Genomic DNA, 14,058 nt, shown 5'->3' with positions numbered 1-14,058 from the left:
CTTTGTCTTTCTTGAGACTTTGGGGATCAGATACTATAAATAGAACACCATTCTCCAGAGTTGTCTTCCCTCAGTGAGTTCACAGGGCACTGTGTAGTACTTGGAACTGGATCATCTCTCCAGTGTTCTTGATAGAACTTTCTATGTGTGCACAATCTCCATAATTTATCATGGGATGGAGGGAGGAATTTAGGGACAAGAAAAACGGGAGGGGGGTGAGATAGTTATCTTTAAATATCCAAAGAATGCCATATAGAAAAGGCATTAAAACCATTATGTATTGCCTCAGAGAGCTGAACTTCCTTGTGGATAAAATTATGAGGTCAGATTTGGCTTAACCTGAAGAAAAAAATTTAAACAATTTACTCTACACATTCATATAATAAATAAATATTCATAAAACAGCTATTACTTGCCAGCCATTCTCCTTGAATTAGATAGGAACATTGAATAAGATGGGAAAGTTCTTTTTCCTTAAAGATTTTACATTTCAGTAGGAAAAAAACCAAAACAATTAAACTCAAAGTATATTATTTCAGAGATTGCTAAGTATTCTGAAGAGAATGAAAAGGATTATATAATAGAATACATTGGTGGGGAGGAGGGTACCAAGGCCACTAAAACTGAAAATCTCCCAAACTGATAAACCACCTCATCAGGCAGATAGCACCGGGCCATCATAAGCATTCACACTGGACAATATCATTCACACTAATTGAGAACTTTCTAGCTACCCAGTATTCTCCTAAGTGCTTTAAAATTTATTTCATTCTAAAAATAAAATAATAAAAAAAATTTTTGGATACACCTATTATCCTAATTTTAGAGATAAAGAATAGAAGAACAGGATAGTTAATGAACTTGTCTAAGTTTACATGTTAGGAAGGAACAGAGCCAAACTTTGAGTTCAGTCAGATTTCAGACCAAGTGCTCTTTAACCTGACATTCAGTGGCCAGTGGCTCATTGACCATAACCTGGATTCTGTTCGTTCATTCAACACTCAGTATCCCTGTGCAGCACTCAGCCAGAGTGAAGGTACTAGAAATAGAACCCTGAACAAAGCAGCCATCTCACAGAGTTCACAGCGTAAGCTTTAAGCCTGTCACTGTTTGGGTTCTCTGGAAAGCAGATGCTGAAATAGAATCATAAGGGGGAATTTTTGTGGAGCTCCAGCACCTGTCCAAGGAAAAGAGCAAAAAGTAATCATAGAAAAGAACTGGGAGGCATTAGATTTAGTTCTGAGGAGCAGGCTGAAACTCTAGACAGAAATAATTATTGTAAAGAAATAAAATTTCAATAAAACCTTAATGTGCCTGATGTTATGTTTATCTGCTGCTCACTTTGATTTCTTTAAGTGCACATATTGACATTTTATTCACTTGTGTGCAAAGTGCTGCAATAAATTTTATAGCTACATGTTTCCTCCTTTCAGTGAGGGTAAGGTTCAAAGGAGCAACACTTCAGAGTCAGAAAAGACAAAAGCCAATGCTAAAATTGTCAGTCAAAACAGAAACTGATGCACCTTGTCAAGAACAAATCATAATTCTTTCCAAATCAAAACAAATATAATCATTTTTTTTTTGTTATTGTTGTTGTTGTTGTTTCAGGAAACACCAGAATCTTGTAACTAATTATTTGTGTGATGGATTTCAAATTGTGGTCAAATTCTACCAAAGTGCAAGTGCTGAGAATAGAAGGGGAATTCCCTTCTACTGTTTGTGGGGACAAGTGCATGGAGTATTGCATACATGGCATACATTAACCACTCCCCCATGCTAGGCATGCAAGCAGCAAACCACTAGCCCTGTAGGCACAGCCTGGGCATGAAGGCCGCTTGTTGCAGTCCCTGCACTTGCTCCATGGCCCAGTCCTACATTGGTTGCTACAAGGATAGTTAGCAGACATTGCATTGGTGGCTGCCTATAATCTGCTTAGCTACTGCCTGAGAATATATACATGGTAACTGTGCAATAAAATCAGACTTCCTTCCTGCTTGGTCTCGGGAGGTCTTGATTTATCGACTCTGCAGTCACACTCTCCTCTACTCTGTTCCATGGACCTCATCAATGGATGAGAGAGAGCCCACACAACTACTGTTTGTCAAGGACATTGTTTTTCATTTTCAGATCTTAGGAATATCATGGGAAGCTTAGAGGCTTGCCACAGAACAGGCAGCTCAGGTGTACTAAACAAATATCAAGACACAGCTGAGCAGCATTTCTATTAAGAGATCCTCATACAAATAGATAGCTGATGAGATGCTCTGACCTTCAGAGCTGAGAACAGCTAACTGGAACTTCAGTATAGGTGATGTTTGTTACACAAATGTCCACAAAAGAGCTACAAGTCTTCTTCTAGCATCCACACAGCTTCCTGCCATTGATAACTGATATATATTTGGCAATCTCTTAATGATAATTCTGCTTATTTCCTTAAATGATGCCCCTTGTAAGTCTTCTTCTCAGGCCACCATGACTTCCTTCATGGTAACTTTCTACTCTCTTCCCTCCTCTACTCACATTTTAGCATAGAAATTCATCTAGTCTCCTCCAAGAATGAGACTTGTCCAAGACTTTCCATAAAAGAGCTAAGCAAACAAATTCTGTGTACTATTAATAAAAATTGTTTTATACTCGTGTGGGATAAAGCTATGCTAAAATTGAGAGTCTCCCCACTTTTCCATGAAGGAAAACAGCCCATTTTCAGGTCACTGACTTTAAGGACTACAGCCGGCATCAGTTTGGTGCCTCTGGGACTCCATCATATCAGTGACATGTGTAGTGAGTGACCATTACACTCAACAAATCCAAGACGAGGGATATGGAATATGAAGAGTTGGGGTAGGAGATAAAAATTTCATAAATGCAATGTAGGAAGCTGTCCAAATTTATTCATGGGATTTTGAAACAGAATATGTTGAAACTTTATGAGAAAATGCGTTTACAGATTGCACAAAGGTAAATAGGAGAGCTGAGCAGAAGACTACTTAGTGAGTCTTCATGTTGTGGATGAACTGAGGAAATTAGAAATAAATAGAACACAAGTAGGTATTTCATCATAATGTAAATGTGGCCAAATAATTCTATCAAGACAAAGTGGCAATAAGAATATAATAAGTCTGAGTTTCATTGCTTGAACCTGACTGCTGTTGAGATATATCTTTTGCAGAATGAGCTTGCCAAAGATAAGATTAAACAACAGATAAAATTTAGTCTGCTGGGATATATTGCCAACACAAAGACATAGACGCATTTATAGTATGCTTTCCTGATAACATATGGTCCTGCCTATGCTTTGTCACTGAAGACACCAAGGGAAGAACTTTGCCCAAGGAGATGTACCTGGTACAGAAGTATAGCACAAGACAGAAGAAGGTTAACAGGCAAGCTTGATTCTCCTAGAAAATGTGCATTCACTGCAAAACAACTATTATGGGTTGTATTGTGTTCAAAGGGCAAAGATGTCTGCATGCATCACAGGAGGCTGAGTGTTGAGGATTTAAATGTGGACTTTGACTTAAGGTTTGAGGATTCTATTTCCTGACTGTACAAAGGGACCAATGCCCACCATTGCATCAATGACATATCGTTACAGTTCCTCTACATGGACTGTCAGCCTGTCACCTGTTCCAATGCTAGCCTATAGTTCCTGGGGTATAATATGTTACTGTGCTTAGTGCTTCTAATTTTTGTGACATCAAATAGTGGTAACAGCAGATAAAAACAAATACAAGCAGAAATGATGTAATGATGCCTAATACTGAACTGTAATACTAGTGGGGAAAACTTATCCAAATACCTAATAAAACTTCACTGTAGGAAAAACAGGTTCTTGAAGATCTATAGAGGAAAGTTCTAATTGAATTTCAATGGGACCCTTTTCATTAAAAACAGAGAAAAGTGGTAGAGGTACAAAGGAATAAAAGAATAACCTCTTGTGATTCTTGAAAGTGTTTTGTTCATGAACCACATATTTTGAGAGCACAAAAGGTTAAAGAATAAAAGCAAAAGGCTACATAGTGGCCAGTGAATTCTTGGAAGACAAGAGGTATTCAGATCACAGAACACCAAGAAGACTAATATTGGGGAGATCTCGCTCATTGTGAGTAACTGGAAGATGGCTTCAGCAATTTTAATGTGGGAAAAAAAAAAGACCTCTGCTAGAGATTCTACCTCTGTTTGTGCACTCCCAAGTAAGTTAACACAATCACAGAGCCAGCAACATTATAGCAAGGGGCAAAGATGAGAAGAAAATTGGGGAAGGGTGTGATTCAACTTTCCATGTAATCCTCTCAGACAATCATAATCTGCATGTCTGTTAAAACGTGCTGATCATCCTCTTATTCTGTAGTGCCTGTCACATGAATCATGAAAAACACTGCCTAGATTTTATACTACACATATACTACAAATCACTAGCCATAATAAGATAATTTATAAAGTCTGCAATCTGAAACCTTCAAGTTTATAAAATGAGAGATGACATTTTTAATCACAATTTAAGAGTCCCTCTGTGTGGGAAGCCATTCTCACACGTGATTGGGCAACTCCCGGATTGGGTGTGAGGCGCTCTGGCTAAACTGTGTCGGAGCTTTCCTGACCCTCTCCTGGTGCGAGAGCCTGCTCGTGTGGGGGTGTGACTGACCACTGACCCTGAGGCCAATCACTGACCCTGACCTTGGAGTGCTGCCCCCCTCAACCTTCATTGGATGGAATTCTCCCCTGAATTTCTTGTTCCCCAATAAAAGGCCACTCCCTGGCGTGCTCTGCCTCTCTCTCTCCTGCTAGCTCTGAGTAATCCTTGCTGCCTTACCGGGTGGTTCGAGGTGTGAGCCAGAGAGGTGAGAGCTGTCTCAGACCTGGTCATAGAAAAAGGTAATTGAGTCTGTGTGTTTATTTTGATCTCGCTAGCTAACTTTTATGCCAAGAACCTCTTTAATGAAACCAGTGCGCTGGTCGCATGGTGGAACCTCTACAAACTTTGGAAGTTTGTAACAAGGAGCAAATATTTTACCCCAATTAGTAGATAACATAAACTTCATTCAAAATTTAAATATGTTAACCAAAAAAATTCATTGTTAGGGGCTGTGACTGTGGCTCAGTGTTAGCACACTTGCCTGGCATGTGTGAGGTACTGCATATAGATTCCCAGCATCACATATAGATAAATAAAATAAAGGTCTATCAACAACGTAAAAAAATTAATTTATTTGTGGGTTGCCACACACGAGTTTCCTGGTAAGCATATCTGAACTTGCAGAATATTTATTAAAATGTGCTCCCCACACATGATAAATGTTTAATGAGATATAGCTGTCTAAACTGATTTAATCTTTGCACAATGTAAAAATATTTAGAAACATTAGTAGGTACCCTACCAATGTACAGATTGTTCATGTTTTATGTATTTGGTTTTAAAAAGTCTTTTTAAATAAGGGAGGAGAAGAAGAGGAAGAGGAAGAGGAAGAAGAAGACGATGATGAGGATGAAGATAAGGAGGAGGAGGAGAAAAAGAAGAAGAAAAGAAGATGGAGAAGAAAGAGGGGGAAGATGAGTAGGGTGAGGAAGAGGAGGTAAGGAAGGAGAAGAACTACCCACCAAATCCATACCTGTTGTAGAAGGGAAGGTAGCAGGATACACTTGGGGGAAGTTGATCTTCAAGGTAAACTCAACAACAACCTCAGTTAACACTATGAGGAGCTACATAGCTGCCAGGTCACGTCAATATTGTCCCATCCTGGGCCAGAATGGCAAGGCCTTTGTACCCTATATACCCTATACATCAGTCATTTCAGGTGGGCTTCCCCTGGAAAAATATGTGCTTGATCAAGGAAGGTATATGGTGGGGACAATCTGTGAAGGGACTGATAACATGCTCACCTGCTGTCAGGACATTAAGTTCTTCGTTGATGGAAGATCTGGGAAGCACATCAAATGCTCTACCCCCTGAAATGGCTGTGTGTCAAAATCTATAGCAGATAATATGTAGAAGATAGGGGTGAGCAACATATTTAAGATCTAGTTCACTCTGTCAAACTCTCAGCTCTTCTCTTTCTCTCAAGTAAAAGACCATGTGACACATTCATTAAAGAGGAAGTAAAACATGTTTAATAGCATTAGATCCGACACTTGCAAATTGTGTAATTTTATTGCTAGCATGGCTCAGATTTTTATTGGAAGTTGCAGATAACAACTTTTCTGGCTCTCCATGTCAGCTGTAATATATTTTCACAAATTTAGGAATTTAACATGGATGTATTACCTAACAGTTCAGTTGTGAACTTCAAAAGTCTAGGTGGGGTGTCCTGGGTCTCTGCCTCATGTACAACAGGCAGGAAGGAATCAAGGTGTCAGCAGAGATACATTCCTCTCTGGAGACTATAGGGGAGAATCTACCTTCTCACTCATCCAGAGTGTTGTGAGAATTCAGCTTCTCATACTTGCAAAACTGAGATTACTTTTCTCTGCTGGCTGTCAGTTGAGGGCCACTCCCATCTTCTAGAGGCCATCAACATTCTTTGGCTTATGGCCCTTTCCTCCATCTTCAAAGCCACTCACAGTGGGTCCAGTTTCTTTCATGCTTTGGGTCTCCTCTTCATCTTCTGTCACACCTCAACCATCTGTTCTGCTTGCATCTTCCACTTTTCAAGGAAGATGTGAGTAGATTGGACCTACCCCAACAATCCAGGATAATCTTCCTCTGTTGAAGTTCATCACTATAATTTGCAAAATTTCTTCTGCTGTGCAACATGGCCACAGATTCCAGGGATTAGGGTGTGAACATCCTCGAGAGTCATTACCCTGCCTCTACAACAACTCATAGTGCTGTCTGAAGATAATGTTCAAGGCCTCTCCAGCTGGCACAGGATAAGCCCTAATAAACAAAGCTCATGACAGGAGTCTGGAAAAAGACACTGATTAATAACCCTTATAGTCATCAGCATAAGCTCTATGGAAAAGGACTAAATCTTGACAGAAGGGAGCAATTTGGATAAAGGAAAGGACAGAAAAACATAAGAGAAAGAACAAGCACATCAACTTCTAGTAGCAAGAGTCAGGCTTCAAAAACAAAAAGACCCAAATTCAAGTGCTCACTCTGTTCTTTGTGAGTTTTATTTTAAGCTTATAATACATCTCTCTAGGCTTCAATTTTCCTTTTTTTTTTAAACTTACCTACTGCATGTCTATATTCTAGAAGAATAGCAAGGCATTTTAGTATCCTCTTTGGTCCTTGAGTTTTACTATTCTTGGCTAACCCACATTGTCTTCACAACTGTATCCCTAGTTATTCCAGGAAGCTAAGGAGATTCATTGGTTATCTGCTTGTGTCTTTATAAAATGTTAAAATGATTAGTTCTTCAGGGTTATGAATCAAGTGAAGAGAAGGTCCTGAGCAATAGTGTCCAAACTTCTTTGATACTTTAATCCATCAGTGAAAATATTGGAAGGAGTGTTTCTAATATGTGAATAATAAATATGTGTGTTAGCCTGCTGTATTAAGTAGCAATGAACCTAAATTATAGCTATTTTCATTATAGATAAAGCATTTCATTGTAGATAAAGAATTCTTAATATAGCCCTTTTCCATGACAGCAGATTTTCTTCATAATCCCCCTAAGTACCTGTGGAGCAGAAGTCTTCGATAGTGTTTATTTCCTGAGACATCTTCTCTGATCACAGTTGCACTACACATAGCCAGAAATATCATCTCTTCTTTTTGACTTGGTCAAAAAACTATTACAATATTTACGTTAAAAAGGTATGGTTGATCTCCCAACAAAGGCTGAACTCAGATACCTTCTACTTAATTATACACAAAGAAGGGTAGAAGATAAGAGAACTTTCTCTTAACAACTCAAATCTTTTGATCAAGAATCCAGTAAAACTTGTTCAGGAAACTCTGGAGATTTGAGAGAAAGATGCAGTAAGAACACCTCAGGGTGTGTTTTTCCTGAGGCACTCCCATCTGGCTGCAGCAGCTGGATTTCAGATCCCAGAGGCTTCAGGCAGCCCACTGCTGTGCAGGGAAGAGCCCCTGGTGCCTTTCCCCCTAAAGGGTGTGGGCTAATAGCCCACGCTTCTTTTCTGAGAACAAGTCTGAATTATGCCTTCACCTCTTCTGATTCTCTTTTTTCATCATGGATTATCTCTCTGACTTTAAATTTGGATCCATCCTTCCATTTAGCTCTCCAAAAAGCTCTTACCTCTCCCTAGATTGAATCTAAAATAATACCCTGTGGACACCTTCCTTCCCCTATCACAACACTAGTGCAGTAGGTAGGTTTTTGTGGGATTTGAATTTTGAATTTAATGATTTTTAAATGAGTCATGGAAGATTTTATTCTGAAAAATCACAAGATTTTAGGAAAGTGATCTTGTCCATGGTCTGGAGGAAAAACTTGGGCTAGGACACTGTGGATTGGAGAGATTGGCAGTGGGGTGTTGGGGTCAGCACTGTATTAGCCAATAATCCAACAGTGGTAGGATGAGATACACATGTGGCTTCCCTACCTACGCCCTTGTGTGAAATGAGAGCGGAGAAAGTTTATTAGTGATTTACAGTATTTATTTATATGATATACAATACAATATGTAAGTAGCAAGTAATATCTGCAATGCACATTGAATGAGCACACTGCTGGATGCTATTTTTCATGTAATATGCTGGTGTAAGCAAAAAAAAAAGGAACATATACTTGAAAACAGAAGTCTGAAAATTAGATCATAAACAGAATTGTTTCAGAACTGCTTTTTCATCATGTAATACCACTTTGGAGACTACAAAGGAGAAGTTAAGGTAGAATTAAATTATTAAGTAAGTAATGCATTATTAAGAAAGTCAGATGTGGCAGAGCCAAAGTGATTCTGGTCCTGGTGCTGCTACCATTCGGCTGTGTGATTTGGCAAAACACTAAGAATACAATTTCCTCAGTTGTAAAATAAAGGTATTCAATAGCATAAACTCCTCCAAGATTTCTCCTTGTTTTAGAATTCTATGCATGTAAAATACATAAATAATTCTTTTTAATTACTTATTTATTCTGTTACAGTTTTCAAGCATCATGTATCATTTTTCAACCACTATTGATTTTTTATGTGTACTTAGATTTTATTAATGAGCATATTTTGGTCTATCTCAAAATATTTTTAAGGGGAAGAAGATTATAAATAATCACCATATTGTATTTAACAGTAATTTAGTATGAATAAAATCAACACATAATAATCATCATTATTTCTTCACAAAACACAAAAGGATTAAAATTACATTTTCCTCTGGAGTTGTAATCTTGCAATATTTTAAGCGGAATAAGAGATTTTCAAAAAAGACTATATCTTATACAACCAGAAGAATGATGTAATACTCCATTTATATATAATGTGTCAAAATGCATTCTATTGTCATGAATAACTAATTAGAACAAATTAAAAAATTAGAAAAATAAGGAATTCAAATTAAGTGGCTTGTTAATTTGAGGAGGTGCAGTCTCTGGCACATATAGAAGCATAACTGAGGAGATGGGAGGCATTAGTATGGGGAAATAGATACAGCAACAATTGTATCTGCCTCTGGAATAAACCTACAAATTACTCTTATATGTGAGTATATTTGATGTTCTAATGACTAACAATACTTCAAATTAAATAATGAGATTCTAGTTCAAGAGACACAGAAAGTGTCCAGTTTCACCAATGCCCTAGGAAAATGAAAATTGTCACCACTGCCTCCCAGGAAAGGATCGACCTAAAATTTACTTGCCATTTCTATATGTTTACTTTCTTTGGGCAAATAGTATTTGGGTAAATTACAGTAACCTTGGAGTCAGAAAGTCTGTGCTTAAATACTGGCATCTTCTTTTTCTAGCTACGTGAAATTGAGTGAGGCCACAAACTCTTTTAACCTCAGTCTCTTATTTGGGACGTGGAATCAATAGTAGAGTGATGATAATGACCCTGTGTTCTTCAAAGGGATGTGAATAAAACAAATTGGTTAATGTGGAACTTTAAACTATTTAATTTACTTATTTTTATGTGGTGCTGAGGATCGAACCCAGGGCCTCACACGTGCTAGGTGAGATCTCTACTGATGAGCCACAACCCCAGCCCCTTTAAACCAAGTTTATAATGAGTTGATACAATGAGTTAAAATGTAACAATATAAAGGAATGTGACATTTACTATATTAATTAACTTCCTATCATATGCAAATTCTGTGAATTAACCGAAACCAAATCAAAACAAAGTAATATTCCACCTTCAATGATATAATCTACCTGTGCAAACATAAATAAAAACACCTAACATTCTTCCAGTAACTCTGTGGGAGAGCATGTATACTTTTAAAACTCTCTGGGGTTCAACTTTTTCAGCTGTAAAGAGTAAGTTTTGGTTCAGTGGCACTTATGTTTTTTAAAGCTCTAAGGTATGATTTGAGAAGAAATATGACTTTTGAAAATGAGATTTGGCATTAATAAAGAAAATGCTGGGGAGATTCACAAGGACAGATTAGAGAAAAGCAGCATTTCTAGTAGCTCTGTGGCTGGAGATTCAAGCAGTGGGAGGACTGCTTCTCAGCAAGGTAGGTGAAAGGAAATTTTTCTGAAATTCAGTGTCAAATTGTCAGAGTCTCTGAGAGACTCGGAAATTGGGGTGCATTAGACAAAGAACAAGAAGGATACACTGGGCCCCCGCTGGTTGTGGCAGCAGCAGTGGTGCTGGTTCACTGCAGAGGGAAGGGATAACATGAACAGAGAAAGAAACAAAATGGACAAATTTGCCATGAAAAAAACTGTAGATGAGAAAAGCAGCTTGAACTTAGCTGATCCAGAGGTTCTGTTGTTTGAAAAGTGCTCTGTGTTTCTCAACAGGCCAGCATGGAGTGGGGGCAGGAGCCTTCTAGAGGAGGCCAGCATTTGCTATGCCAGATTCCCACGCTGCCATACTCTCTGGGAGACCTCCTACCATGTGGCCTTGGGACTACCTAGCAGAAAACAAGAAGGAGTCAGGTTCAGAGAAGACTGTAGCCAGGGGAATCCAGGTTATAAATATGGTAGTGGTGGGAGTGGAGTTGAAATCACTTTCCCTTTGAATCTGGTGGCTCATATGACCAGTTGAAGAGGGTTGAGAAACTAAAGAAGCAGATGTGAATACACTCAGAAACAAAGCTTAGGAAGGTAGTATTCTTGGACAGCAGAGTGTATGAGACTTTTGGAGGCATGGCTCTCCTGCCCTGCAGGTAGAATTTTTGCTAGGTCCTGAGATCCAGACTCCCAGCATCTGGCTGGCCCTAGGCATCTGTGGATCTAATCTCTCCAGAGCAGACAGCACCCAGCAAAGCCCCTAAGGCCTGATTAGAACCAAACCCCAACCACCAGACCCTCCTTCTTAGATCTGCAGCAGACCCACCCTGAGAGTGCATCAATCTAGTCTATTCAGACAAAACTCCTATCAACAGTATTTCCCATCCAATCCATCCTACCTTGAAAAGGGAAGCAGAGAGCTCTTTCAATCAGCTGCATTATAGCCCAGGGAGCAACAACACAAAAAGAGGAAGGGATGAACAACCCTCAGCCTTCTACCCTATCTCCTCCCTCTCTCTCTCTCTCTCTCTCTCTCTCTCTCTCTCTCTCTCTCCCTCTACCTCTACCTCTCTCTCAGTAAATAACCAGAGGAAAAATGGAAAGGGACAACTGTCCATAGGCAGTGACCATCCATCCTCAACCACAGATTTGACCATCTAGTGGAGACAATTCTTTCATTTTCATTAAGAATTTTTCCCTTTGTATTGGGAGGGGCTGACACGGTGTTCTTGCTATGCTGATTGGTTCATATATTTATATGTATACACATATTTGTTCCTTTTTTCTCACTTTTAGCATTCTTAACAATTTTTTTCCTTGTCTTTTAAAAGTTGGGGTTTTGTTTGTTTCTCTTATTTTTCTTTCTCTCCTTTCTTCTCCCTCTAACAAATTATCTGATTCTTTCTTACTCTCCTTTTTTCCCAATTTTCTCCATTTTACAGCCATCACTTGCCATATCTCATATATTCTCTCTGTTCATAATTTGAACATTCCAAACTTTCTTTTACTTTCCTATTACATTTTATTGTCTCTTAATGAACCGTATTTTTAACCATCTTTTAGAATTAGTTATTCATATGTAAAAGAATGAATCTAGACCTTATCTCTTTTCATGCCCCAAAGTCAACTCAAAATGGAGCAGAGACCTAGGAATTGGACCCAAAACTATGCAACTCCTTAAAAAACAAAACAAAACAAAACAAAACAAAACATAGGGGTAATACTCAAACATACAGGCAGAGGCAAGAACTTTCTCAATAGAACCACTAAAGTTCAGGAAATAATGTCAAGAAGTTAATAAATGAGATGGCACAAACTTTTAAAGCTTCTGCACAGCAAAAGAAACAATTAAGAATGTGAAAAGAGAACATACAGACTGGGAGAAAATTTTTGTTAGCTACTTTTCTGACAGGATTAATATCCTAAATATATAAAGAACTCAAAAAACATAATACCGAAAAAAAAGCAAATAACCAAGTTAATAAATGGATAGATAATCTAAAACATACCTTTCTCAGAAGAAAAAAATACAAGTGCTCAACAAATATATAAAAAAAAGTGTTCAGCATCTTTAGCAATTAAGGAAATACAAATCAAAACTATACCGAGATTTCATTTCATTCCAGTTAGAATGGCAGTCATCAAGAATATGAAAAATAAAAAATGCTAAAGAGGATGTGGACAATAAGGAGCACTTTTACACTGTTGGTGGAATTGTAAATTAGACAACAACTATAGAAATAAGACTTAAATGACTAAGAATGGAACTATCATTTGACCCAGCTATACCAATTTTGGGTCTTTATCCTAAAGAACTAAAGTCATGCATATTAATGACAGCAGCAATTCAAATAGCCAAACTATGGAACCAGTCTAGGTATCTGTCAGTGAATAAATTGATTTTTTAAAAAAATGCACTGTATATACACAATGAACTTTTATTTGGTTATAAAGAAGAATGAAATTATGTCATTTTTAGAGGAAATGGTGAAATTTGAAAACATTCTGTTAATCAAAATAAGCCAAATTCAGAATGTCAAGGATTGTATATTTTCTCATATGTGGGAGCTAAAGAGGAAAAAGGGGAAGTGTGTTTGTGTGTGTTGCAGGGGGTCTCATGAGAATTGAAGGAAGATCAGTAGGGTCAAGGAAAGGGAATGGGGAAGAAGGAGAGGAAGAAAAAAGGAAATATTGTGGAATGATGTTACCCAAACCATATTCTGTGTTTGCACAAATATGTAACAATGAATCCCACCATTATGTATAACTATAATTTCAATAAAAATGGAAAAACATAAAGTCATTGTTTTCTAATTTGAAAAAAGAAAATGTTGCTCATGCATCTTGCTTAATTGCCAAAATAATAATTTAAGAGACAGGGCTAGGGTTGTGGCTCAACAGTAGAGCACTGGCCTAGCACATGCAAGGCCCTGGGTTCGATCCTCAGCACCACATAAAATTAAACAAATAAAATAAAGGTATTGTATCCAACTATGACTAAAAAATAAATATTTTTTAAAAAGAATTAAAGAGAGCAACAGTATTTTTAAATCATACTATTTTTAAAAATTTATTTATTCTAATTTGTTATACATAATTGCAGAATGTATTTCAATTCATAGTACACATACAGAGCACAATTTTATATATATATATATATATATATATATATATATATATATATATATATATATATATATTTTAGTTGTAGTTGGACACAATACCTTTATTTTTATGTGGTGCTGAAGATCAAACCCAGGGCCCCACACATGCTAGGCAAGAACTCTATCGCTCAGCCACAACTCCAGCCCAGAGAGCACAATTTTTCATGTCTCTGATTGTACACAAAGTAGAGTCACACCATTTGTGCCTTCATACATGTACTTAAGGTAATGATGTCCATCTCATACCACCATCTAAACCATACTATTTCTAAGAAGAGTAGGTAGAATGATCTACTAAATATCCTTTAGATGAA

General features: G+C 37.7%; 1 long non-coding RNA gene across 1 annotated transcript in view; it reads left to right on the top strand.

Annotated features, from left to right (window-relative positions):
* Positions 1-13,521, top strand: part of LOC131423975 (uncharacterized) — a 57,575-nt gene extending 44,054 nt beyond the window's left edge. The window contains exons 2-3 of the long non-coding RNA XR_009226260.1: positions 5,437-5,573; positions 10,869-13,521. This is a non-coding gene — a long non-coding RNA (uncharacterized LOC131423975). The remainder of the gene's footprint in view (positions 1-5,436; positions 5,574-10,868) is intronic.
* The last annotated feature ends 537 nt before the right edge of the window (positions 13,522-14,058 follow it).

Source organism: Marmota monax, unplaced genomic scaffold, assembly GCF_021218885.2.
Source record: "Marmota monax isolate L192 unplaced genomic scaffold, Marmota_monax_Labrador192_F-V1.1 WCK01_AAM20220418_F8-fsc00096, whole genome shotgun sequence".
Classification (NCBI taxonomy): domain Eukaryota; kingdom Metazoa; phylum Chordata; class Mammalia; order Rodentia; family Sciuridae; genus Marmota; species Marmota monax.
The sequence above is the reverse complement of the archived record's forward strand: the minus strand, read 5'-3'. Positions and strand labels throughout refer to the sequence as shown.